This window comes from Zonotrichia albicollis, chromosome 21 (genome assembly GCF_047830755.1).
Source record: "Zonotrichia albicollis isolate bZonAlb1 chromosome 21, bZonAlb1.hap1, whole genome shotgun sequence".
NCBI classification, from domain to species: Eukaryota; Metazoa; Chordata; class Aves; order Passeriformes; family Passerellidae; genus Zonotrichia; species Zonotrichia albicollis.
The window spans coordinates 5,416,151-5,443,181 of record NC_133839.1 but is presented as its reverse complement, the minus strand read 5'-3'; the positions used below and the strand labels follow the sequence as shown (position 1 = coordinate 5,443,181).

General features: G+C 44.0%; 1 long non-coding RNA gene across 2 annotated transcripts in view; it reads right to left on the bottom strand.

Moving 5' to 3' along the window:
- The window catches only part of LOC141731374 (uncharacterized), a 52,638-nt gene extending 36,685 nt beyond the window's left edge, over positions 1-15,953 (bottom strand). For both annotated transcript variants that reach the window (XR_012583425.1, XR_012583424.1), the window contains exon 1: positions 15,516-15,953. This is a non-coding gene — a long non-coding RNA (uncharacterized LOC141731374). The remainder of the gene's footprint in view (positions 1-15,515) is intronic.
- Between the last annotated feature and the right edge of the window lie 11,078 nt (positions 15,954-27,031).

Sequence of the window (27,031 nt, the reverse complement as noted above, 5' to 3'; positions counted from 1 at the left end):
GAATAGTGGATTTGTCTTTACAAACAAGCTGTGGCTCTGCTGGTAGATAAAACCAGCACTGGGAGATAAAAGAAACAATGGGAAGGATTCCACTGATTGATGAATGGAAAAAGATATTTGCTTTTACAAATAAACTTTAGGTTTGCTGATAAATGAAATTAGACATTGAGAGATGAAAGAAACAATGGGGAAGAAAAACCCTAAACTCTGTAAGAATTAAAAATTAAAAGGGAGGGTTATACCTTAGAGGATAATCTTTGGTATCAGGTGTTTTGGGAAGTCTTTACCTCTCAAGTACCTCAGCCAATGGGGAAAACCCCCTAAATTCCATAAGAATTAAAAATTGAAAGGGAAGGTTATACATTAGAGGGAAATCTCTGATATCAGGTGTTTTGGGAAGTCTGAACCTCTCAAGTACCTGAGCCAATGGGGAAAGAGAGAAGGGAAATGTGGCTGGGAAATTGGGATAAAAAGGAGTCTGCATCCTCCAAAAATGTGAGAGATCCCAGGGGAATGCCCCATGGCCTCTCCCTTTATTCAAATAAAGTAAAAGGACTCCTCTGTCTCCTTTTTGGACATAAACCTCTGATGGTTGAGGATTAATTTTCCTAACACCAGGCTCTGACAGTGGTACTGAAGCTGCACAGCCCCATCCTTCCCCTGACAGCTCAAAACTCTCCCCAGTGCCAGCCCAGGATCCTGCTTGCTTTCCTCCCTTCCAGACTATTGAGTAAAGTAGTTTAGAGAACACAAATTCAATTTCACAGCTTCTTTCAGGGTGCCAAACACCTGGTGTTTCCTTGCCCTGGAACTAAAGCTGAACATTTCCATCATGTTTCACAAGACACAACTGGGCTGAACACTCTTGTTTTGGAAGGAAAGGGCTGAATTCTCTTTTTGAGCTTGTTTTTCTGTAGTCAGGTGTGATTTGCTGGCCTCACAAAGTCCATTGGATACCCTTCTGTTGGAAACTTGAAACAACACTCAGCACGGTGCCTTGGTGTAATGGGATCTTCTCCTGAGAACCATTTAACCCACATGCTGAGCTCTCATTTGGTTACTGAGCATTTGGAAAAAAGGCAGAAGCTCCTGCATCTAGCCATAAATCCTAGTGAGGGTTTTAAATGTCATTGTGATCCATCAAATAAATAAGTTTTTTTCCAGAGGCAGCAGGAAGAAAGCCAAGTTTCCTTTTTGTCCTGTAGCCTGGTTACCTGGATTTCCCAGCAGTGATTCAAGGACCCCAAATCCTCTTGGCTTTGACCTGGGCATTGCTGAACTCCTGCACAGGTCAAGAGCAGTTTCAGACTCTTTTCTCTGCCAGCTTCACCAGTCCAGGTGGAGTTTCATTACTCCTTCCTATGCGTAAAATGTGCTTGAAACTCTAATTTACGAATAAGTTCCTTGGGAATGACTGATAGAGAAAAAGAAACTTGGTTTCCTTAGGTTTATTGAAAATAAACCGAATTTCTGCAGGCTGTGTGGTGCCATCTTCAAGACTCCAGGGGTCTCTACATCTGGAATTTTCCTTTGCTGTGGGCAAGATGTGTTCTCGTCACTCACTGGGTTGAAAACCAGTAACAACCTGAAGGTGAGGATTTACTGAGATGCAACAGTTGAGATGTTTGTGCATGGGATGAAATCAGTGCTGAAACCTGCGGAGTCTGGAGACCTGGCTATTATTGTTTCTGCAAAAAGAGCAAGCAGACAACCTTCTTCTGGTGCAGTGGCTCCCCTTCCTTTCAGAAATTTAGCTGGATTCCATTCAGAGTAAATGCAGATTTGAACACCGGAGAAGAAAAAAAAAAAACAAAAAACCCACCAAAACTATTGCTCTCAATGATATGAAAATTGTGCTAATGTAGATATTTCAGTGTTTACACAAAAGTGATCTTGGTTCTTTTTCCCAAGGCTAGTGGTATCCAGAACCATCTTGTTTGAAATTGCTTTGAAAGTGTCATGATTCTTCTCTGTTGTATTTAAGAACAAGAAATTATTTTAATTTCCTTCTTTTTGGTGGGAATTAAACTGAATTTTGAACACTTGAGCTAGAAGGGTTGGAGGGAAGGTGCTGGCTATTGTGAATTCCAGGAGGGAGAAGGAACAGGAAGGAGGTGAGCCAGGAGTGTAGGCAGGGCTCCAAACCAGCACCAACAGGGACCTCCAGCCATGCTCAGACTGCACAACCGATCCCACTGAAAATCATCTGTATTGATGCTGTGCTGACCACAGGGCATCACAGCAACACAAAAACACAATGCTGGCAAAGAACCCAGAGGTCTGTCGTAAAAAAAATCCATGCAGAAATGTACATTTCTACAGTGTACAGTTTTAGGATCTTTTTAGGGTCCTTTTTCTTGTTGAGACCTCAGCCACAACCCATCCAACACATCCAGGCTGCCCCCTGAGACCCCTGCACAAATACCCAGTGCTGGGAAGGGAGGGAACATGGAGCATTGCTATGATCTGATTTTTAATTCCTTTTTCCAGGCAAGTGGATAAAGATTGAAATCACCCCAAACTCTGCCTCTCCTAAATGCAGGTCAGCAGAGATGTGACCAATAAAAGCAGAAAAAGGCCCAGTTAAGCACTAAAGGAAAAGGAAAGCACTGACCAAACTGCTCAGCCATGCTCAGACTGTGCAACCAATCCCACTGAAAATCATCTGTACTGATGCTGTGCTGACCACAGGGCATCATAGCAACACAAAAACACAATGCTGGCAAAGAAACCCAGAGGTCTGTCATGAAAAAAAAAAAACATGCAGAAATGTACATTTCTACTGTGTACAGTGTTAGGGTCTTTTTTCTTGTTGAGAGCTCAGCCACAACCCATCCAACACATCCTGGCTGATCCCTGAGAGCCCTGCACAAACACCCAGTGCTGGGAAGGGAGAGAACATGAAGCATTGCTATGATCTGATTTTTAATTCCTTTTTCCAGGCAAGTGGATAAAGATTGAAATCACCCCAAACTCTGCCTCTCCTAAATGCAGGTCAGCAGATATGTGACCAATAAAAGGAAAAAAAGGCCCAGTTAAGCACTAAAGGAAAAGGAAAGCACTGACCAAACTGCATTTCTCTGGCAAATTATTTTCCTGTCTAGACTGGTTGTCAGATATTGTTTTGTTGTTTTGTATGCCCAGAGGCCAGACCAAAGCTGGGATCCCCACGTACAGGCAGCTTTGTTTAATGAGAGACAATCCTGGCCCCCAGGGAGCTGTAATCAGAATAGGCAGGACAAACAAATGAAATAAAGTCGCCGTCTTCATCCTGTGAGTGCCGATGGAAGCAGGACCCCAAAGAGATTAAGTGGTTTGCCTGAGGCCACCCAGAAAACCTGTGGCGATGCCAAGCTAAAAACAAAAACACAAAACAAAACAAAAGTAAACCCACACAGCCTCAGAATCCTAATACCAGTCTTTGACACAAATCTGGCTATGTCTCCCTATTTCCACGACAATCCGAGGAGATCCTATTTAAGGCACTGCTGTTCTTCTACAGCTTAATTTCTTGTGAAAAATACATGTGTTTTATGATTGGCTATTCACAAATATTAAAATGAATATAATATGTGTTGTATTAGAAAGTTATGCTGTATTAATTCTCTTAAGTACTGTGTTAAATATAGTTTTAGGTTATAAAACTTGTTAAAATAGAAACAATGCTATGTAGGATACTTTTTTTAAAGAAAGGACTCGCAGTGAGATAGCAGCCACAGGATACCTGAATCTTTCAGAGAAAAAGAATTTATTGCCCTCTTATCAGAAGAAAGAAACTTCCCGCCTCGAAGGCGCTGTCAGGATTCAGAGGAAGAAGTTGACTCTGATCAGACAGAATCCTGTGTTTGAATGGAATTTATGCATCATGTATAAAGTGTATGAATGTGCAACAGGCTATTGCTTTTAAGGGTTAATCCTCTGTTAACTTGTGTCCTATTTCGGGTTCGTGCTGCCCAGAAAAAGGTACCCGGACATTTGTAACTCTTTGCATTTGTTGTCTCATATTGTCCTAATTCAAATTGTCCAAATTACTATTACTCTAATTGTATTACTATTTTTATAATAATTTTATTACTATTAAATTTTAAAAATTTAAAAACAAGTGATTGGCGTTTTTTCACATTTCTTCCTGGAAAAAACCCCTCAGCTTCTCCTTCCTTGCAGGACCCAAAATGCTTTATTAACTCCCTGGAGTGGGCGGGAGCTCCATCCCTGGAGGAGACAATGGAGAGGGATGGAGGGAGGAAGACTCGCCTGCCTTTTCTGACGCTGAAATGTAAATAGTGTTTTGCAAAAGAGCCATTTATCAGTGAAATTACAGAATCCGTTTGAAGATTCCCCAGGAGGACTCGCTGAGGAGATGGCTTGTATGGAACTTAACGAGAGGTTTCCTGCAACACGCCCGGGCTCCGTGTAGGCAGGAGCGCTTTGCTGGGAATTAAACCCGCGCTGGAAATGTTAATAAATGCAGACACATGTTCTTGTTTGTAGGACGCGCTGTGCCTCCTTTATTTATTTCTTTCATTTTATTCTCCTGGATGTAGCTGCAGTGCCAGCCCCCTTTAGATGACACCTCCCTGGGGGAAAAGTTGCCTCTCTCTTTTTGCCATCCCTTTAGCCCATGGTGATGCTCCAGCCAGTCTTGGGATTTCTGCTGCTCTCAGTGATTCCAAGATGTGTTAGAAAGTCTGTTTTCCCAGCCCAGCAGTCGAAGAAGGACTCAGTACTCTTCAGTTCTCATTCTCAAGGTTGTTTATTGCTTCCGTGTTAGGAAAATTAATCCACAAACACCAGAGGTTTATGTCCAAAAGGGAGACAGAGGAGTCCTTTCTGGGTTTATTCTATCTCTATTTAAGATCCCAAATCAAGCCTTCATTTTCCTTTGTAGGAAAATTTAAGTATAACTGAATCAAAGATGCCTTTAAGAGAAATACCATGAAAAATTGTGCCTTCATTTCTCCACAGCAGCCTGCCAGGTGTCCCTTGTCCCCTCCCCATACAGCAGAGCATAGCACAAAGGGCACAAAAGGCACAAAAGGCACAAAAGGCTGCAGAAGCCTCACCCTACAGGGCCCTTTCGTATATTGGGTTTAGTACCTGCCTGTTCAACTGCCCCCTCCTCTGTACCTGCATTTGCTTCATCTTCCTCCACACACTGCTCATTTGCTCAGCCCCTTCCCTTCCAATTTCATATTAATTACCTTGTCTAGATAATTAATACCCTCGTTATCCCTTTCCTCCCACCTTGCCCAGAGTGTTTCAGCATTCCCTTCCCCACAAGGCAGCTTTCCAAGGGTGGCTCCAGGAAAAAACCCTCGCATCCCTCCCATCAATGGTGCCGCTGCCCTCCAGCTCTACCAGGCTGCAATCCTGGGTTTCTCCTCCTCCTCCTCCTGTTTTTCTTCTCCTCTTTGTCAGTCATATTTATTACAGAAGAAGGAAGAGATGAATTAACCAGACCCTTGTGTCTGTCTGAGGGCAGCTGAGCCAGACTCATGGGCCCAGTAAAATCCAGGAAAGCCAATGATTGAAACTCAGCCTTGGATCTAATCTTTTTTTCAGTTCATATTATTCTCTGTTCCTGTAATTTAATTTACAATATAATTTCATATTCTTCCTCTAAAGCAGAACTTCTCTCTTTATATGTACATATATTTTTTTATCCTGCCAGGTTGGATTTGTGTCTTATTTTATTTTATTTTGTTAAACAAGGAGGCTGAAGTCACTTTATTTCCTTGAATAGAGCAGGAGGATAAATCATTGTTGGAGATGTGCTGAGGCATCTTTCCAAAATGTGGATCTTAAAGAGGAGATGGAAGAAAATGCTTTAACCAGGCATTTTGACACCTGAGTGAGGGATTGTGCTTTGAATATTGGGTGTATTATTTCCACTGAGGTATATTACAGCACATTAAGTATTGATTCTTTGCTCCTTCTGGAGCTGGGAGAAATATTTATACGTGTATGAAACTGCTGAAGAGGTCAGGGACCTTTGCTACTTTATTAACTAGTTCTTTCTGGTTTCTTTCTCAGTTCCCAGCTGGGAATTGGAGTCCTCAGAATGCAAACAAGTAGCACTAACAGTGACCTCAAACCAGAGCAAACAGGTGCTGAACAAGGGGTCCTGTTGCCCTTCCCAAAAATTTCTCCTTGCACTTCCTGGTGTTTTCACAAAGTAAAATTTGCAAGGAAAAGTGCTGTAAAATCAGTAGGTGTGGGATGGATCAATAGTGGCAGGAATGAGCCACCCTCCTATTCAACACAGTATCAGACAAACTAAATAAAATATCTACTTTTTTACGTATCACATTCTCTCTTTGCCTAAAGCTTTGCAGTATTTTTTTAGTGTTCAAAATTCAGTTTAATTCCCACCAAAAAGAAAGAAATCAAAGGAATTTCTCATTTTTTTAAAAAACATCAGAGAAGAAGCATGACACTTTTAAAGCAATTTCAAACAAGATGGTTCTGGTTACCACTAGCCTTGGGAAAAAGAACCAAGATCACTTTTGTGTAAGCATTGAAATATCTACAGTAGGACAATTTTCATATCATTGAGAGCAAGGGTATTTTTACTTCTCCAGTGTTCTAGAGATTTCTTTGATGAAAAGAAACACTCCAAACTGAGTTGAAAGCTTTAAGCATTAGAAATTTTATCCAACTTTTGTTTGTAGGCAAATTCAATTGCTGCTTGCCAACTTGCATCCCAACTGCTGCAACCCATCCTGGAATAGAAGGAAAAATGTGTTACTCTGCCTGTCAAAGGAAGGACAGTTCCATTTAATGCCTGGATCACATTTCAATATCCAGATGGCCCCTTGGCCATCTTGCCTGGCCACAATAAAACTCCATTTCTGTGACCGTGTCATTTCTTTGTGCAAGAGGTTTACAGGATGCATGTCGCAGACATCTTTTATGAAAATCCTTTGCTTAGGATTTTTCCTCCTGAGAAGATGAGAGGCATCAGGAACAAAATGTAAACATTGATTATCTGCTGCTGTGGAATGCAACAGGTGCATCTGTGATCGGTCCCATGTTGGTTGTTTCTAATTAATAGCCAATCACAGCCCAGCTGGCTCAGACAAAGAGACACAAACCTTTGTTATCATTCTTTGCTATTCTATTCTTAGCTAGCCTTCTGATGAAATCCTTTCTTCTATTCTTTTAGTATAGTTTTAATGTAATATATATCATAAAATAATAAATCAAGCTTCTGAAGCATGGAGTCAGATCCTCGTCTCTTCCCTCAGCCTGAGACCCCTGTGAACACGGTCACAGATGCACAAGCTTTCCCACCAGGTTTTATTTGCTGGGCCTTGCTTCAGGTCCTTGCCTCAAACCCCAAATGGGAGTTATTGTCCTGCCAAGTGGTTTCCATCTCTGCTCCACCATGGAGACAATTGATTCATCTCAGGCCAAGCCAGTGTGACAGGTATATCCATCCATTCAAGGACAATTCCCAGGTAGGATGGGCTGCTAAATGAATGCACCAGATTGCAGCTGACACCCATAATGCTGATTTCCCCCTCTCCTTATAATCATAATGGGATCTCAGCAATAGAGATGGATTTGCTAATTTCCATCTCCTCTCTTCTTTAATCACTGTCAGGCATAAATTAATTTCTCCTTAAAGAGCTTTCAGGTTGAGATGCTGTCATTGCACAGTGTACTTAAAGGTCCTAAATCAGGGATCTAAATCCCAGAACGTTTCCTGCCCAATCTGAGATTCCAGAGCAGGTAAATATGTGTCATCCCAGCAACATCACAGGCCTTTTACTTGGGGTGGGGAAAAGAAGGAGAGAAAAGCTGAATTCTGAATGTGGGGCATTGAAAAGCAAGGTGAGAACTGTGCTACAAATCAGCTGAGTGCTGCTGCTTAGATGTCCCAGCTCTGTCAAACAACAAACCTGAAAGTGCATTGTTGTAGCTGAATCCATTGGAAATTGAACTCCAGAGGAAATTTCAGTACCTGCAGGGCCTAAATTGCCCCCTAAAAGAGCTTGTCTTTCTTTACTGCTCTAGGATTGGCTGTGCTTCTTCTATCAGGTGCTTTATCAGGTGGATATTTCACTGCAGGCATTTTCAGTGCATCCAAAAAACCAACACAGACTGAGAGAAAGCAGGAAGCTTGTAACAAAACCAGAAGGAGTAAAATCATTAAGCAAAAGATATCATTTTCCTTTAAAAAAATTCTAGTGAATAAATTATCATTCCTTTTCATTAAAAATTCAGTGGAGATGAAACTGTGTGTGGTGATAATGAGCAAATGTTTATATTTGCAGAGAAGTGGAGCTGCATGGATGGAAAGTTATTGATTTAGCCCCAGTTTTCACACATTTTGTGGAGCTCTTTGGATGGATGTCTGTCCAGCTGGCTGCACAACTAGCAGTGGAAGACTTGTAATATCCTGAAAAATGGCTACCACACATAAAAAATAATTTCCAGGGAAATTTAACTATTTATTTTACAATGGTCTATAGAGCTACTCTTTAAGAGAAGAAATCTAAAGAATCCATGTCATTCTCTCTGATCCCCAAGTTTTCAAACCACTGAAAATATGGGAGGGAAAGGAAAAGCTCACAAACCTCTAATTCAGTCTTTCAGCCTATCTGAAAGTTGCCTTTCCTCAACAGAAATATAGAGAGAGTGAAAATTGCTTTCAGACTTCTTAGTTTATCCCTTTTTTAGCTTCTTGTAACAGACAGGAAGTTTAAAGGAGAGTTTAGGAGTAAATAACCTAGCTGGAATTTGTGGGAATGTAGATATGCCCATGATCATTTTCTTATTCCTTCCCCCATTCCGTCCAGTTGGTGCTCCACATGTCTCCTTCAGAAAACCTGCTTTTTCCAGTCCAGATACTCTTGATTTTCTACCCTCTGAATTCCTAGTCCTTTCCTTTCCCTTTTTGCTTGCCCATCCTTTCCTTCTCCATCAATGCATCCCCACGGAGTCTCCCATGGTCCAGCCTGCCCTCACAGAATCATTTAGGTTGGAAAAGGCCCCAAAATCACTGAATGTGACCCTTGTCCCAAGCCCAGAGCACTGAGAGCCCCATCCAGGCCTTCCCTGGGCACCTCCAGGGATGGGGATCCCAAACATCCCTGGGCAGCCCCTGCCAATGCCTGATTGGCATGGAAATTTCAGTGATGAAGTTTCTCCTGATGTCCAATGTGAGCCCCCCGGCACACCCTGAGACTGTTCCCTCTCATCCTGTCAGATGTGAGGACCCTCACACCCCTCCAGTGAAGAAATTCCTCTGGATGTCCAACCCAAATCTCCCTTGGCACATTCTGAGGCCATTCCCTCTCATCCTATCAGATGTGAGGACATTGACCCCTCCAGTGAAGAAATTCCTCCTGATGTCCAACCCAAACCTCCCCTGGCACACTAGGGAGGTGTGCTACTGCTACTCCTACCTCTAGGATAGTTAGTAAGAAGAGAACTAGTGGAGTTAGGAGTGAAACTGCTAACTCTGGAACTCCTGAGGCCGTTCCCTCTCATCCTGTCAGTTGTGAGGACCCTCACACCCCTCCAATGAAGAAATTGCTCTGGATGTCCAACCTGAACCCTCCTGGCACATCCTGAAGCCGTTCCCTCTCACCCTGTCAGACGTGATGACACTGACCCAATCTCCCACCCCAACCAACACCACTTCCCTCTCCTTTTCCCACCAGTGTTGTCCCCAAGTGTTTCCCAGTGCCACCACCATTTCCAGGCTCCCTGGCAGCCAGCAGGCCCTTCTCCAAACGAGCCACTGGATGGCAAACACAGAGATACACGGGGATAAAACGAGCTCCTCTTATTGATTTTTCCAAACCAATATGGCACTGATGCTGCCTCTTTGTGCCATTTCCCTCCTCTGCCAGGAGGCATTCGCGCCTCTTCCATCATTTTAATTAGGCATTACACCTGACACAAACGCTGAGTTGATTAACCTAAAAGGAGCTGAATGGGCTGTGGGATCGTTAACACGGGGCCCCTGACACCCCATAACTCACTCCAACGTGGCTGTTGCACAAACTCACAGCTTCTCCAGAAGCCACAACGCGAAGTAATGGCACCTACAGAGAGCTTTTTATGAGCCTGTCTCACATAATAATGCTATAAAAGCCAGATTTAAAAGACAGATTGCCCTGGACTCCGCAGACTTCACTTTTTAATGTTTACATAAATGCACCTTTTCTGCTCTGTTTTCAGGTAACGGCCCTTCCCAAGTCGTGGAAGTCAAGGCAACCATCAGCTTTGCCTTCCCCAAAAAAGCTGCTCTCATCAGGAAGCACAGTGCTCTTGTGGGATTCTCCTGATGCTGGGGCAGGGAACAACCTACAAATGTCACTGTCATATTTTCTGAAAAATCCTCTTTGCCCAGGATTTTCTCCTGGGAAGATGAGAAGCCTCAGCTGCTCCTGTGTTTGTAGTCTGGAGATTGTTTATCCAACATGTGAATTGTTTTAACTTAATGGCCAATCACAGCCAGCTGTTTTGTCACGAAGTTTTATTATTCATTCTTGTTAAGCCTTCTGATGTATCCTTTCTCTTTCTTTAGTATAGTTTTAGTATAGCATTCTTTAATATAATACTATATCATAAAATAATAAATCAGCCTCTGGGAACATGGAGTCAGATTCTTATCTCTCACATTGTCCTGGGGACCCCTCACAAAATCAACACACAAACACTCATTTGCTACAACCATGGCCCTCCCATGAATTCCTCATTTGTAGGAGAAGTCTCTGGTGTGAGCAGAACCCATCCAGCCTTAATGTTGCCTTTGTTACACCACACTGGAGAAACATAAAGTTTTGGTGTCTCCAGGAGTGTTGCCAGAGGAACTATTTTCCTGCTCAGATGCATTTTCTAGCTCACACTTGAATTTGCCCAAGACTAGAATAAGCCTACATCAGCCACTGGCTGACTCTGCCCAAGTATAACCGAATCAGCCCAACCTGGAGTAGAGGAGCCATAAATTGCACAAATTTCCCTTTTTGCCTGAGAAGGAGAGTAGCTCAGGCTGCCCCAGTGCCAGGATTCCTGGTTCAGCTGTGCCATTTGGTGGCACATGAAGCTTAGCTATGCGTGCAGCATTACTCAGGGTTTTCTTGCCCTCATGTCAGTCCAATCAGACTCCACTTTTGGGAACAGCAAGAGGACAGCTGATCTTCTTTGCCAGCAACAAAAGGAGAAGGGCTGAGAGATCATTAATGTATCTGCCTATCTGTGTTGGAGGGGGAATAAAAAAATAGTGAGTAGGTATGGCTTAATTGGTCTGGGATGGGGAGATATTCCACATTCAGCAGGCAGGACTCCACTGAGATTGAGAAATTGCTGGAGATGTATGAGTCCTGACGAGATCCCCTGTTAGTTAGCCGACAGCACTGATTTTGCCGTGCTTTCCTCTTCCACTTGTTTGTTTAGCTTTGCCCTGCATTAAAACCTGTCAAGCCTGCAAACAAGACAATGTTTTTTGATTAGGCTGCTCAGCTGAATAAAGCAGACCTGGGAGAATTTCCTGCTCTTCTAAAGCAGAGAGAAGTTGTGTGATTCCATTAGGATACAGCCAAGGTACATCCTGAGAAAAGGAATTTTTTGATTGATTGGAGATGCCCCGAATGCTGCCTTGAGCATCATCTGAAGTCCAAAGTTTCCCATCATCCCTGTGGTTCACACAGGCTCAGGAGGAGCTCTGCAGCCTCACAAAGGTGCCTCTGTCTCCACTGGGAGCAGTCAGAGCCGTGGATCTCCTGCTGAAGTCCAACCCTAACATCATCCCCTGCATTCACACAGACACAGCAGTCCCAAGGCAGCCAGGGTTGTGCTGTTCTTTTGAGGCATCTCCAGGGATGGGGACCCTTCCTGCATTTGGAAACAGATTCATATTGCATTTTGGAAATAGAATAGCTTGGTTCCTGCCTGTCAAAACACTGCTGACATCCAAACTTGGACATCAATGTGTAAGGTAAGATTAGCTACTTCTGTAAGCCTGGGATGTGCAAGGGTGAGGCATGATCAGGATCCCCCCTTTAATATAATATTATAATAATATGATATATAATTATATATATATATATTATATATAATATAATATTCACACACATATATATACTATATTATATATATATATATATAATATATATACACAGATATATACGTATATATATACACACACATATAAAATATATATATATCTATAATATATGTCTCTCTGGTATTAAAGTTCCTTTTTAGGACCATTCTGCCCAAGAATCCACCCTCTAAGCAGTGGAGAGATGGGCAGAAGGACAATCTGCTGCTGCTTTCATATCCCTGGCTTCCCATAGAATATCCTGAGCTGGAAGGGACCCACAAGGACCATCAACTCCAACTCCTGGCTCTGCACAGGACACCCACCACAGGCTTTTTCAAGGTCTGTCCCATTCTTGGCAAGCAAGCAATGAATCACACATTTCCATTTTGAAAAAGCCTCCTCCCACATTGCCTGGCAGCCCAGCAGAGTGGGGGGAGAGGGAGAGGGCAGCCACAGCTGGGCTGAGGAGCAGCTTTGCTCTGAATTCCTGCTCTGCAGTACGGAGGCAGCTGTCCTGCCAGGCTGAATGAGCACAAGTGGAAAACAGTGAATGCAAACACATCTGTGCTGGTGTCAGACACGGGAAGATGTTGGTGGTGTAGCATGGCAATGTTGTTCAACCCTCTTCCCACCGAGGGTGACAGAGCTACCTCCTCCAGACATCAGATAAGGGGAAAGAGAAACGGCTCTGCAGCCTGGGGACAGCTCAGGCCGTGAATTCCAGCAGGGCTCAGCTGATCCAGCTTCACTCCCTGCATTCCCACCAAACCAGAGCCCTCTGAGCAAACGGGGAAATTGAGGGATGGACATGAGCATGTCAAAATGCTGGGACAGGGACACACCTGTGACATGGGGAGGGATGGGAGGGACTGAGGAATAAAATGTATTTTTTTTTTTATATTTATAAAATTTCAGATATAAAATTTGCTTGCTTTTGCCCAAAGTTCCTTGTGTCAGTTTGCACGAGTGTGCAACACAGGGCAGCAGCCAAACTCCAACAAGGGATTGCTTGTCCTGAAGGGCTCCTGACTTTGCCTTTTCTGGGCGGGAGAAAAGCCTGTGAGTGACCAGGTATTCTCTTTCATGGAGAACAGCTCCATCTTCCTGCTCTCTCCTCCACTGAGCCTGCTGCAAGAAGCCTCCTTCTTCCCCCTATTTGCATAAGTGATGATGCAGCCATCCTAATTATCGAGGGAATCCGCTGCTCCCCCCTTCCAGCACCTCCCCCCTTTGCTGCTGCTCTTTCCCTGCTGTGGGTTTTGCTGGCAGATGGAACTGGAGCCTCCTCAGCCCACTGGCTCTTCCTTGAAGAAGAACAAAGTGACAGCCCTGCAGGCAGCCGAGCCACGGCAGCGTGACTAATCCGTGTCAGGAGCACCCCAAAGGCCAAGGTTGTGCTCCCACAGCTTAGCTGGGGGAAACAGGGTGCTGAGCATGGGCTGGAGGGGCTGCATTGTCCCCTCACCAGGGATTAGGTGTGTCCTCCACACTGCTCAGCTCTGCAAGCGGCCTCCAGGCGCTCAGAGGGCTGGGGAAAGGGAGATGTGGAGCATGCAGTTTGGGGGGTAACCCAAGCAAGGAGATGAGCAAGCTCATACATATGGAAGGATGACCTTACCAGCTCCACTCAGCGTTCTGCACATCAGATGTGATTTGCAATCAGCCATGGCCGTGCTTGTCTCCATTTCCCCCTCAAGTCCTGTTCTTGCAGCACTGTTTACATATGGTTTTAACCATGTTTTTTGATTTATCTGTTCTACTTCTCTGCCCCTAACCCATTACCTCAGCAAATTAGCATTTACCCATTATGCCCTTTCAGCCAGACATTTCTGGCTTTATTTGTGCTAGGATTGGATCTTCCATGCAGGGGAAATTCTATTTTTTAGTGTAATTTATCTGCCTGTCACAAAGTAGGTGGCAAAGTCCTGACAGCAAATGTGCAGCCATAGCAAGTCCTGTTTAGCACAGTCCAGCCTGTACATAGCTCATTTTTTATGTACATGGCATCAGATGGGCTACCCATGTGATCCTCTTCTGCTGTGTGCCTGGAAATGCTCCAAAGAGCTGATGAACCAATTGGAATTGCAGACAAGAGTTTAGTTATAGTCCCTGGGGGGAAATGAGGCCTGTGTGGAAGGAAGTAGGACAGGGGAGATGAAAATAGTCTATCAGGAAAGCAAGCCAAAAACCTGCCAAGCTCCTCCACCACGCAAACACACGGCAGCCTTCTCCCGTACTCCAAACCCTGAGCTCCTGCATCCCACAGCCATCAGCTGAGCTGTCAGTACACTCAGCACTTCCAGGACATCCATTTCAGGACCTAGAGCTGCAAATCATGACAGTCATTTTTGGGGGTGTGCAGCAGAACGGGGGAGGACAGCAACCAGGTCCATGTCAGCAAGGATAGACTGAGCATCTCCTGCTCCTCTGAGCTGGGCAGGGCTCTGGGATCCCACAGGGAAATCTGCTGGGAAAGGGCACCAAGAGAGGAGTCCATCAGCTCTTCTCACAGCAATTTTCTGTAGATGGACATTGCTGGACATAATCAGCCCAGCCTGGAGTAGAGGAGCCATAAATTGCAGTCCAGGGCTGATCTGAATCTAGTTAATGCTTTAAGGCTATAACAGCTCAAACCTCACCTCCTTCAGAGCCCTGGCTCCCGGATCTGTGCTCAGGGATCACCCTCTGTTCTACCTTCTTGTCAGAGATCTGTTCTGTCATGTTCTGCTTGCTCACTTCCTCCTCCCAGCCAGCCTCTCGGTTGGATCTGACGCGCTCCATCTGCAAATATCCCGATCCAGCCTCCCCAGAGCGGCCGCATAAACACTCACAGCTCCAGCCAGGGAAAAGGCAAAATCCCTCCTGCAGTTGGATTCCACAGGAGCCTTTCACCAGCCTCTCGTGCCCCAAACTCTGGCCAGATGGCCTCACCACGTGGTGTCCCACCACATTTTGTCCGTAGCAAAGGTGCCAATTATCTCTTCCTTCCCTGCTTTGAAATCATCACTCTCTCCACAACACAAACACTCTTTCAGTTGTCCTGCTTTCCACATTCCAGGTTGGCAATTAGAATCTGCAACCTCTGAGCTTCTCTGCAAACTGATGAGCTGCTAAAAATACAGCCCCTGCAGGCACCCATTCAACTTCTATTTCTGTATTTTTTATTATTTATTTTTTTACTTTTTTTTTAACCAATTTGAGATGAACAAAGCACTTCAACAAAGGGAAGGAGAAAATGCTGTGATTGTGAAGATGGATTGCTGCCACTTACTTTGTTCATTTTAATTACACAAAGTCATCACTTAGTGGGAAGCCTCAGGATAGGAAAAGGGAGCACAAAGAAGTTACCATATCCTTATTTCACTATACTTTATTTTAAAGCCTCCCCGACATTCTGGAAACAATACCTGAAATAGCACTCCCACACTTTCAAATCTTTCCATACGTTACTCACCTCCTGTGCCTTCAACCTGGAAAGCCCAAAGTCCTCCTGGTAAAAATCCGAGTGGACCAGCCAGAACAAACCACCTCATCCCTCCATAGGAGGCTTGAGAGTTTGTTTAAAACCTTCTTTTAACGAATCCTCTCGTTCCACCTCCTAAACTGGCTCCAGCTTGGACATGAGGTTGGAAATCAAGATCCTTCAGGACAATTAAGAGGTTGAAGGCAGAAAATTTCCAGCTGGTGCCTGGGTAGGGGTAAAACCCAGGACTGTCTGCTTTTGCCTTTGCTATTAATTCACTTTGCTACCTGGGGCAAATAATATTCCTGTTACTGACTGTCGCAGACGTCTTTCATGAAAAATCCTTTCCTTAGGATTTTTCCTCCTGAGGAGCTGAGAGGCCTCAAGAACAAAATGTAAACATTGATTATCTGCTGCTGTGGAATGCAACAAGTAGATCTGTGATTGGCTCATGTTGGTTGTTTATATTTAATGGCCAATCACAGCCCAGCTGGCTCGAACACACAGCCCGGGCCACAAACCTTTGTTATCATTCTTTGCTATTCTATTCTTAGCTAGCCTTTCCCCATCAGGGCATTTATGCAAAAAGCAGTTTGTCCTTTTAGGATGGTTTCTGATGCCAGAACTGCCAAATCCATGACCTCTCCTTTACCCTGATATGGCTGCAGCAAACTGTCTGGTCTTGGGGGACCGAAGGGGATTCTGCCCATACCCCCTTTAACCATGAAACACCATCATTCCCCAAATCAATTCTCTCACTTGTGCTTCCCACATCTGCCCAAAATGTTTGCAAATTCACCATCTTTGCCTTCTTAAAAGTTTGAGCTTTCCCCAAAGGCCTGGTTTGATTGTAACCTTGCATATCCTGGTAATTTTCAATAAGGGCTATTTTTTTCCTGTTAATTTTCAATAAGGCTATTTTTTTCCTGTTAATTTTCAGTAAGGATATTTGTAAACACTGGTTATTGCTGCAAGTTTGCAGCTTTTGCATTGTATGATTTTGGTTCTCACTCCAGGATTTCTCTGCCCATTTTATGAGCTGTGTTTAGGTAGCCTCTCCTCACAACCCATTGCCACCTTGTTCTGTGTTTGACATACACTTCTTCCTGTGTAGTTTTATCCCCAGTAAGCTTTTCTTGTTTCACTCAAGGGTTTACAGACATTAACTGTGTGTCCTTCCCCTTCCAGGGCCTGGGGGTTGCATTTCCATTTGCTCCTTTGCTTCTGGCATCACTGTGAGCTTTCCCAATGCCTCTAGCTGGTACTTATATTGTTTTACCACATTCCTCTTTAATATTTTAGAACATTTTCCTCACAAGTTTGTTCCCACACTCCCTTATTAACCCCTTCTTTTTGGATTGTGTTCAATAGATAACACTCACTTCTGTTGTTGCTATTTGCCATAAAATATTTATGGAATTTCTTACAAGTTTGTTTTTCCTTTCCTCTTCAATTTTGCGTTGACCTTCATAAGTAAATTTTTAAAAATAATTCCACTCATTTTTCCTTCTTTTTTTTTTTTTTTTCATGCACAGGTAGAATTAGATTTGGACGAGAGTCAGAATTTCTATTTCTAACAGAGCTCTTATAATTTTGTTTCAAAGAAAATCTGATTCCTGAAGATATGCCAAAGTTTAAAAACTCCTTACAAAACAACTTCCCTAGAGCAAGTTTTTAAACAACCCAAGTGATTTGTTTGGAAAACATTGAAAGTAAATTGACCTCGGAGGCAAACTGAAACATAAAAATTGTCACCATCATGAAAGTTGATCCACTTGGTTGTTAAAAATAATACCAAGAATGATAGAGCTCTAAATTTTAAAATAATGTTGTTAAGAATGAAGGTTGTGGAGAAGAGGTGAATGTGACAGGATCTAACAAGATAATACTGCAGAAAGATGAGAAACACTCAGTGTGGGCAAACAGGATTGTAAGTAAGTAATATTTGCTGTTTCAACAGCAATTATTTTCAAAAGTTGAGAAAAATTACAAGCAAAGTTGATTAGAAAAAAAAACCTGTAGGCAGAGAAAATGCTGATTGCAAATTGGTGATTCTGCAAGAAAAGTTTATTACAAAGTCAAAACCTAAACACTACAATTTCATGTGAAATTAGAACACAAGTTTAGCTGGAATCCAAGCCTTGCTCTGTTTCCAAAGAAAAAAAAACAATGGAAAATCTCTCTTCACACACAAGGGTTACATATGAAAATTCAAGGTGGGAAATGGTAAAACTTGCACCAAGAACCTTTGAAGAATTAGCTGAAATCCATTCTCGTCTGCTGACTTTGGCTTCTAATATCTTTTCTTAACTTACACAACTGCAGCACTGAATGGATTTCCCAGGGCTTTCCTGCAGTACTTTTAAGATTATGCACAATTCTGATGCCAGAATTCCCAAATGCATGACCTCTCCTTTACCCTGATGTGCAGCAGACTATTTGGTTTTGGGGGATTGAAGGGGATTCTGCTCCTACTCCTTTTAACCATGAAAGGCCATCATTCCTTGAGTTTTCCTTGGCTTGGCTTTTCCCTCCTATTCCTTAGAGCTGGCAGCAACATTTTGTGTTGTTTCTCATCACTCAGAGCTATTATTAACACTCTTCTGGAGACATGAAATGTGTCTACACACACCTCTGGTAATTAGACTAAAAATCCTACTAGTGCTGATGCAGCTCTTGCAGAATATATTAGGAGCAAAGCCAGCGCCAGAAAAGTTTTTTGGAACCCGATAATCACACCTGAGATCAGAATTAGATTTTTTTTTTTGCTGCACAGAAGGTGAGCAGGGAAAGGTGGGAGTGAGGAGCACTGTGTGAGGACTCAGCCTGGTTCCCTGGGTGGCTGTGGCACTCACGGGTTCCCAATGTCCAGCACTGGCACAGCTGAGCTGCTCTGCAGGACCACGTCCTTGCTGTGAACAGCCTGCTGTCACACCTACAGCTGCCTCTGCTGGGAAATAAAGCCTGAGAAGAGCCACATCCCCCTCCACAGCTCCCAAACCCGTGTGTGAGCCATGCTGGCAGGTTAACTTTGCTTTCCCACCTCTCAAATTCAGGGGCAGATGGCCAAGCCTTGGACATTTGATGGGGGGGGAGACTCAGAGCTGGCTCTGCAGCTCTGTGTTGTGGCACATTCCTCTTGCCTCTCCCCAGGTGTCTCACACATGGCTGTTCTTAGAGCTGTTGGAGCTGTGGGCTCAGGGTGGCATTCAGACAGTGCTGGGAAGGACACCCCATGTCCCTTGCTCACATCCTTGTCCTGCATCCTACCCCTGTGCAGGTCTGGGGGTTAGAGGGGAGGAACAGGTGTGGAGGGAGAAATATTTGAGGAGAAAAGGATGGGAAGTAGTTGTGGTGATCTCCCTTTTGCTGTGGCCACCCATCAGAGCATCATGGGGTGTCAGAACCCAGGAAATTCCTCTGGCTGCCCTGGAGGGCTCCAGCCCCTGCCCAGGGGCCCAGATACCTTGGCACAGAGCCCAAGACCCCTGTGCCTTTGATTTTGGTCTATGGAAAAACAATTACCAACCTCTATATAAAGAATTACAAGTCAAAAGAGTTTAGGTAGAATAATAGTTAGTTTGTCACGGGGGGAAAAATAGATTTTTTTGGGGTTTTTAGAATGGGGGTTCAGGAGGCAAGATGGAGGAATCTGGGTGTGTCCAGCTTTTCTCCTTCTTCTTGGCCTCCATCTTCTGGGTGATGGTGGCACTTTTAGATTGGTTTAGAGTAGAAGCTCACTGTCTAACATAGGTGATAGGTATTGGAAAGTAATTGTAAATAATGTACACGTAGTTTTTAGTGTAAAAGATAACACTGCCCTGGGGCAGCCAGAGTGCTCTGACTGTCTTGCTGAGCAGACCTCAACTGGACAGGAGAAAGAATTTTATAGATAAGATACAATAAACAACCTTGAGACCAAGAACTAAAATGTTCTGACTCTTTCTTCAACTTCTGGGCTGGGAAAAGAGACTTTCTAACTTATCTTGGGGTCACTGTGAGCAGTGACAGTCCCAAGAGTGGGGGTGCCAATGAGTGATGCTTTGGGGACCTCTGAATGCCCCCCCTTCCTCCCAGCCCCTCTGTGGCACTGCATGTACCGAGCAGCCAGGACCTGGCAGGATCCTTGGAGGGAGGTGGTGTGGAGGAAAATGACCTCTCTAAGTGAAGAGCAGCACTTCATTGCTTTTCAATCCTTCTGCTGACGCCAGTTCACAGCCTGCAGCGGAGTCCAGAATACACCTAAAAATAACCCCACACCTGGGCCCTGAGCTGCTGCAGAGAGCAGGCGGGTTTGCAGGCAGGGCTGGTGGTGGGAGTGCTCTGAGCACAGGGCAGCTGCAGAGGGGCAGCCCCAGCTCTCTGCTCCTGGCACCGACTGCAAACATGCCAGGATCTCCTCCAGAGCCCCTTCCCTGCTGCTCCAGCCAGCACATTGTCATTCTGCTGAGGAATGACACACAGGAAAGAGGAAGGTCACGTTGTGTGACAGTGTTCACAGGGGTTCTTGGATTGGGGAGGAGACGAGGATCTGACTCCATGTTTCAGAAGGCTTGATTTATTATTTTATGATATATATTATATTAAAACTATACGAAAAGAATAGAAGAAAAGGTTCTCAGAAGGCTAGCTAAGAATAGAATAGCAAAGAATGAATAACAAAGGTTTGTGGCTGGGACAGAGAGCCGAGCCAGCTGGGCTGTGATTGGCCATTAATTAGAAACAACCACATGAGCCCAATCACAGATGCACCTGTTGCATTCCACAACAGCAGATAATCATTGTTTACATTTTGTCTCTGAGGCCTCTCAGCTTTTCAGGAGGAAAAAATCCTAAGGAAAGGATTTTCATAAAAAGATGTCTGCGACAACATTGTTCCTGGGAGGATTATGTTTTTCTCAGTGGCTGGGCATTTCTGGTGTTTTCTGGGTGCATGTTCTGTGTGAGCAGTGTCCCATGAACAGCTGCACACTCAGACTCCATGCTGGCAGGGTGGGATACACCTCCAACCCCTAGGGCAGGGGAGTGACTCGGACATGGGCTCTGATTGATATCTCAGACAAGGAACTCCCAAATTTGGGGTCATGATGCTCAGTGGTTTCTCTCATGCTCTATTGTGTCATAGCTCAGAGGCAGGAATCTGGTTGAAAACCAGCTTTAGTGCCAACATCAGCATTAGCAAGGTGATTGTGGGGCTGAGAGACAGAGAAAGGGGGATCAAGGAGACTTCCTTATACCAAAAAACTTCTTCATGGCAAGAGGAGTGAGCATAATATTCTCCAAAAATGGGAGAAAGAGAGAAGGGGAGAAGGAGGAAAGAGAAGAAAGGAAGAAATGGAGAAAGGGAGAAAGGAGAGAGGAAGGAGGGAAAGGGAGAAGTGGAAAAAAAGAGAAGGGGAGAAGGGAGATCTGTCCAAAGTCAATAGGAATTTTTTTCCACCTCCAGTGAATCATTGTGTACACCAAAGCAAACAAATGGTGCCCTCAAGATTCATACTGAGGAAATCAATTTCTTGGAAGTCAAGACTGAACTTAAACAATGATGTAGCAGGTTGATCAGCTACACAGACACTGCTAGACTGAGAGTCTGTTTGAGGCTATATTTTGCAAATGCTTGGGAAATCAGATATCTAAGACCTCTGAGATATCATTTGCTAAAACACCCATGTGAAAGGGAATAAAATATTTTGTTTCAAAAGATCAGAGAATAATGGGGAGAAAAGAAATGCAAACGTTGTCTGATCTGCTACTGCAATTCTGATAAAAAATTCAGTGCTGGGTGATTCAGGAGAAGGTTTAACATACCTGCTCATCAGCTCAGATCTAACACTTCTAATTGTGCATTTCTTCCCATGGGAGGTCATTTTTGCGTAACCCTGTCTGATAATTAGATTATGTTGTACAGATTTAGTCATTATCAATTTCAGCCTGCATAATGTTTGGCTGGACACAGCTCTCAATGAGGTTGCAAACTCTTTGATTTCCCCTAAATTATTCATTTCAGTAATATCCTGTGACAATAAATTCCACAGGTTCAGTTCATCCCATACATGGAAGGTTTTCCCATGCTGCCTGAGCACATCTATACCTTGTCACCCTCTTTTCCTTCTGCTCTGTGAAATCCTGCCAGGTTTTTGGGGCTGGATTTCTCCAAAGGGGAGTGTTTTTATAGGCTAAGATGATCATCTTCACAATAGTCCCCATGATTAGGGGTTTCTCTTTTGGAGGAACATCCCAGGAGAAGACTGCAGGGAACTTGTTCTCTGTGTACGCTGAGTAGTAAATGTGTTGTTCATCACAGCTGGGAAGTGAGTGAGAAAACCAAAAAAGAGATGGAGAAGCTCAAATACAATGTGGTGTCACTGTGGAATCCAGTGATGGATGTCACTGTGGAATCCAGCTTCAAGGATGGAGCTCATCCACTCAGGTCCACTGAGAGCCCTGTCAGTCCCACCAGGGGTGACAAATCAATGTTTAACCTAATTTCAGCCAATATGCAGCAAAGTTTGTAATAACCAGCTGTCAGAGGGGCAGAGGAACAGGAAAACAGACAGGAGGGAGACACAGGACCAAGCTGATGGTGAACTCTGGGTTAAATCACCCTCCCTGAGCTACCTGCCCTCACAGGGGCGCAGAAATGCATGAGCACATCCCAAGGCAGGAATTCCAGCCCCTGGAGATTCCCCAGTTAGGTGGCACCCAGGCACACCTCAGAGCAAAGGTGGGAGCAGCAGATGGTGCAGCCCTGTGGCTCTGGGCAGGAATGGTGCCACAAGGCATGGGAAAGGCTGAGGAGTTGTAGAAAATCCATGAAGGAAATGGCACAATGAGCACCAGCAGCTGCCTCTGGCAGGAGCTGTTCCTTCAGCTGTGCTCAGGCTGGTTCCCTCTCCTCCTGACCCCTCCCAGGAGCACTGTTTGCCTCACCCTCAGTCACTTTCAAGCCCAGTGCTTTGGGCTCAAATGCTTCATCTGTGCTGGAGTTTTCCCCCACCTTCCCTGGCAAACACCTCTGGATCTCAGCCATTCCACAGCATCCTCTCTGCTTTCCAGAGCCCTCTCTGAGCTCCAGCACTGCAGATCCAGCTGCCATCCCTGCTGCCTTCCGCACCCTGGAACAGGCAGTGGCTGCTTTCCCCATCAGCTGCCTCCCTGCTACACACTTCCCTCTTCATTTCCTCCTCCCCTCAGGATATTGCTGCTGGATGAAGTTTCCCATTAAAGCAGCCACTCTTGTAGAAAGGTGGGCTGACATGATTAATGCCATTCAGTGAGGAAGGCAGAAGTGCAGCCAGGGAACGAGGAGAGACAGGCACATTCCCAGCAGCCACTCATTAGCATTTGCCCCAAAGTGGCACCAGGGCACAGGATGGACACAATTTTCCCAGCTCTGTCTTGTGCTGCATGCAAACTTTTTACAGCCAAGAAGGAAGAGAAGCCTTCTTCTGTCTGTTTCATTTTTCATTTAATCTGTACCCTGTGATGGTGTTCACAGGGGATCTTGGATTGGGGAAGAGATGAGGATCTTACTCCATGTTTCAGAAGGCTTGATTTATTATTTTATTATATATATTATATTGAAACTATACTAAAAGAATAAAAGAAAAGGTTCTCATCAGAAGGCTGGCTAAGAATAGAAAAAAAGAATGATAACAAAGGTTTGTGACTCGGAGAGAGAGTCCAAGCCAGCTGATTGTGATTGGCCATTAATTAGAAACAACCACATGAGACCAATCAAAGATTCACCTGTTGCATTCCACAGCAGCAGATAATCAATGTTTACATTTTGTTCCTGAGGCCTCTCAGCTTCTCAGGAACAAAAATCCTAAGGAAAGGATTTTCCGTAAAGGATGTCTATGACTGTACCCAAACAGTGCTGCCTTGTGCCCAGGTACAAAGGAAGAAGTGATCCTCCAAGCCTGTCTTGGTGGCATTGAGGAATCCACAACTCAAGCTTCAGATTGGGCTCAGGGGAGGTCAGATTTTTTTCTGGTCTTTTTAGGTTTTAGCAGCTTTATGTTTTCTCTCTCTTCACCCCATTCCCTCTTTCCCTCTGCCATTTGCAGCAGGTCCTCTGTGAGCAGCTCTGCTGCCAAATCCATTCCCTGAGATTTTCCCCAATAACCTGGAAAGCCCCAAGAGAGGCCATCCCCTTTTCCTGCCTCCAAACTGCCATCATTTGAGAGAAAAAGGTTAGATGGCGGCCCCAGCTAACACTCAGCTGAGTGAAGCTCTCCTTGCAGTCAAGGGAGAGGAAAAAATTCTCTCCACATTATAAAAAACAGGAATTTGGCTTATTGGAGCTGGAGGAATCTGTTTCCCTCAGTTGACAACCAGAGGAGGTTATGGTGATTGACTTTTGGCCTTCCCAAACTTCCCCCATCACCAGCACACTGTGATCAACATCCTACATCTTCCCATAATAGTTTGCTCTAAGCACCCTGAATATTTAAATAAGCAAATCAATGAGTAAGTAACTAAAAAAAGGAAATCTAGTTTTTAAATTGGATTTATTGCCTTCAGCTTCCAGCCGCTCCTTATGCCTTTTCCAGACTGGAGAACAATTCAGTATCCATGATCCTCTCCTTGTTCTAGTGCCTGTAAAGAACTGCAGCAGCTTCCAAGCCATCTTTCATTTTCCAGTTGCTGTTTTTAAAATACTTCACCAAAAAATTAATGAAAAATGTCTAAAAGGAGCAGTTCTGGTCTCTGTGTAAAACATCAGATATACTCTTGTTGATGTTTCTTGTTTGTTTATTTGTTTTACCAGGTTACCCAATGTCCATAAGACCTGCAGTTCTCCAATTTCAGATGTGTAAATGCTCCTAATCTCAAATGAAATTAGCACCATAAAGAGCCAGGGGCCTGGGAATTGCTTCAACAAAAGTCAATCCATTATGTTCATCCACACTTTTATCAATCAAAGCCTCAGTCTCAAAGAATAAAACTAATTCTCTTTGAAAAGGTATTTTTCTACAAAATCATGTTGACAAGGCTGGTTTCTCATTCTAGCCTTTGATTCTTTATCAATTAGCATCAGATTATGTGGCCCCATTATTTGATCTGACTGATAACATGTTACCTATTACACAGCTACAACCTTCTGGCCTTTTTGAAAAATAATGTTATTATATAAAGTTCACACAATTACCTATCATGCTGTGAGGTTTATTAGAAATGTAGTCAGCAGACCAAGGGGAAGTTCAGCTAATTCCTCAAAGAGTCTTGGTGCAAGTTTTCCATTCCCCATCTTGAATTTTCCAGTGCAATCCTTGTGTTTGGATGTAGATTTTCCATCCTTCTATTGTTTTGTAACAGAGCAAGGATTGGATTCCAGCCAATGTTGTGTTCTTATTTTAAATAAAACTGTGGTGTTTGGGGTTTTGGCAGTCTAATAAACTCCTCTTACAGAATCACCCATTTGCAATCAACATTTTCTCCGCCCACAATTTCTTTTCTAATCAATTTTGCTTGTAGTTTTTCTCAACTTTTGGAAATTATTGCTTTTGAGACAGCAAACATACTTATTACTAGTCACAATCCTCTGTTTGCCCATATTGAGAGTTTCTAGATTATACAAACATCTGATAAGTGAAGAATGGGGAAAATCGTCCAGTAAGTTCTTGCAACTCATTAAGGAAAAAGAAAAAAAGAGGAAAAAAATTAGGAAAATGAAAAAGAAGGAAAGAAGAGATTTGTCAGTAAATGGATTTTAGAGCTGGAAGAGAGGAAAATTTGAGGCACTGATTTTGGGCCTTTGGAAGAAAGCAAGGAAAGTGCCATGGAAGAGCCATGATAACTGTCATGGAAGTGATGGTGCCAACTCAGTGTCAGGGTTTATTTCACCTGACACCATGATCATTATCTGTGAGGGTGTTCACAGGGGTCTGAGGATGAGGGAAGAAACAATAATCTGACTCCATGTTTCAGAAGGCTGATTTATTATTTTATGATATATATTATATTAAAGCTATACTAAAAGAATAGAAGAAAGGATTTCATCAGAAGGCCAACTAAGAACAGAATAAGAAAGAAAGATAACAAAGGTTTGTGGCTCGGACTCTCTGTCCAAGCCTGCTGGGCTGTGATTGGCCATTAATTACAAACAACCACATGAGACCAGTCCCAGATGCACCTGTTGCATTCCACAGCAGCAGATAATCATTGTTTACATTTTGTTCTTGAGGCTTCTCAGCTTCTGAGGAGGAAAAATCTTAAGGAATGGATTTTTCATGAAAGATGTCTGCAACAATTATCGTGGATCTTCCGCTGGTGCCAGTGCTTTGTGTTCAGCAGTGGGTGAGGTTGGGCCATCACCTGACAAAAGTTGCAGTCACACAATCATCCTGGGCCAAAGGGACTCAGGATCTCACTCAATTCTTCCTCCTCAGAGTGATGAGAACTCTGAATTCTGGCCTGCTCTTTTACCCAGTCAGGTAACAATGCAAGAGCAGAGATCCATGGATGGAAAAATGGATGTGGCAGGACAATCCCAGAGCAGAGATCCATGGATGGAAGAATGGATGTGGCAGGACAATCCCAGAGCAGAGATCCATGGATGGAAGAATGGATGTGGCAGGACAATCCCAGAGCAGAGATCCATGGATGGAAGAACGGATGTGGCAGGACAATCCCAGAGCAGAGGGAAGATGTCCTGCCTTAGCAATGACAAGTCCTGCCTCCGGGCACAGCCCAGAAGGCCTCCCCATTCTCTACGATCAGCTTCCAGCACAGAGAATAATTCATCTTTATTCCCCATCATATTTCTTTTTGTGGAAGAGCTACAAGAAGTGTCACACGTGACAGGAGCTGTCGGAAAACCACATTTTCAGAAGTTACCCTGACATTTTCATAGAGGTTTTGGAAGACAGGCTTCACACAGGGGGACCTGTGGTGCCTTTCCCACTCCATATGAGCTCTGTTCTGGCTGCACATGAGCAGGGCTGATGGAGAAACCCTTGCTGCTCCCTGTACCACCCCTGAGCTTTGCTGAAGGTCACTCCTGTGCTTCAGCTGGGCTCAGTTGCTATCTGAGGCACTGGGGATGTTCCTACACCAAAATGTTGCCCTAATTTTGCTCTCTTAGTTAAAAGCTGCTCTGTGCTGGCTCCCTTTGTAGGCAACAGAGAGAATCATGGACTTGTTGCTGCCTGTGCGTGGTTCCAGGGGAGACTAATTGTTTTAATTAGACTTTTTAATAATATCTGAAGTGAGGCAGCTTGAATGTTTCTTATTTTTCTCTCTTGATCTAAGTGCATGCCAGAATCCTGGTTTCTGTGTTATCAATTACACCCAGCCTGTATCTTTCAGTTCTATTTCCCTCTCTTTCTCCTGGAGTTTCTCCCTACAGTCTATGATTCAGACACTGAATTTGAGACCTGCTATTTAAAAAACATTTTCTTTCCACTTTGAACTTCTTGTTTTGTCAGCATGAGGACTTAGATCACTGATGAGCTAATTTTTGATAGTTACTGAAACATTTTCCCAGTCGCTATGAGCTCTTCCCA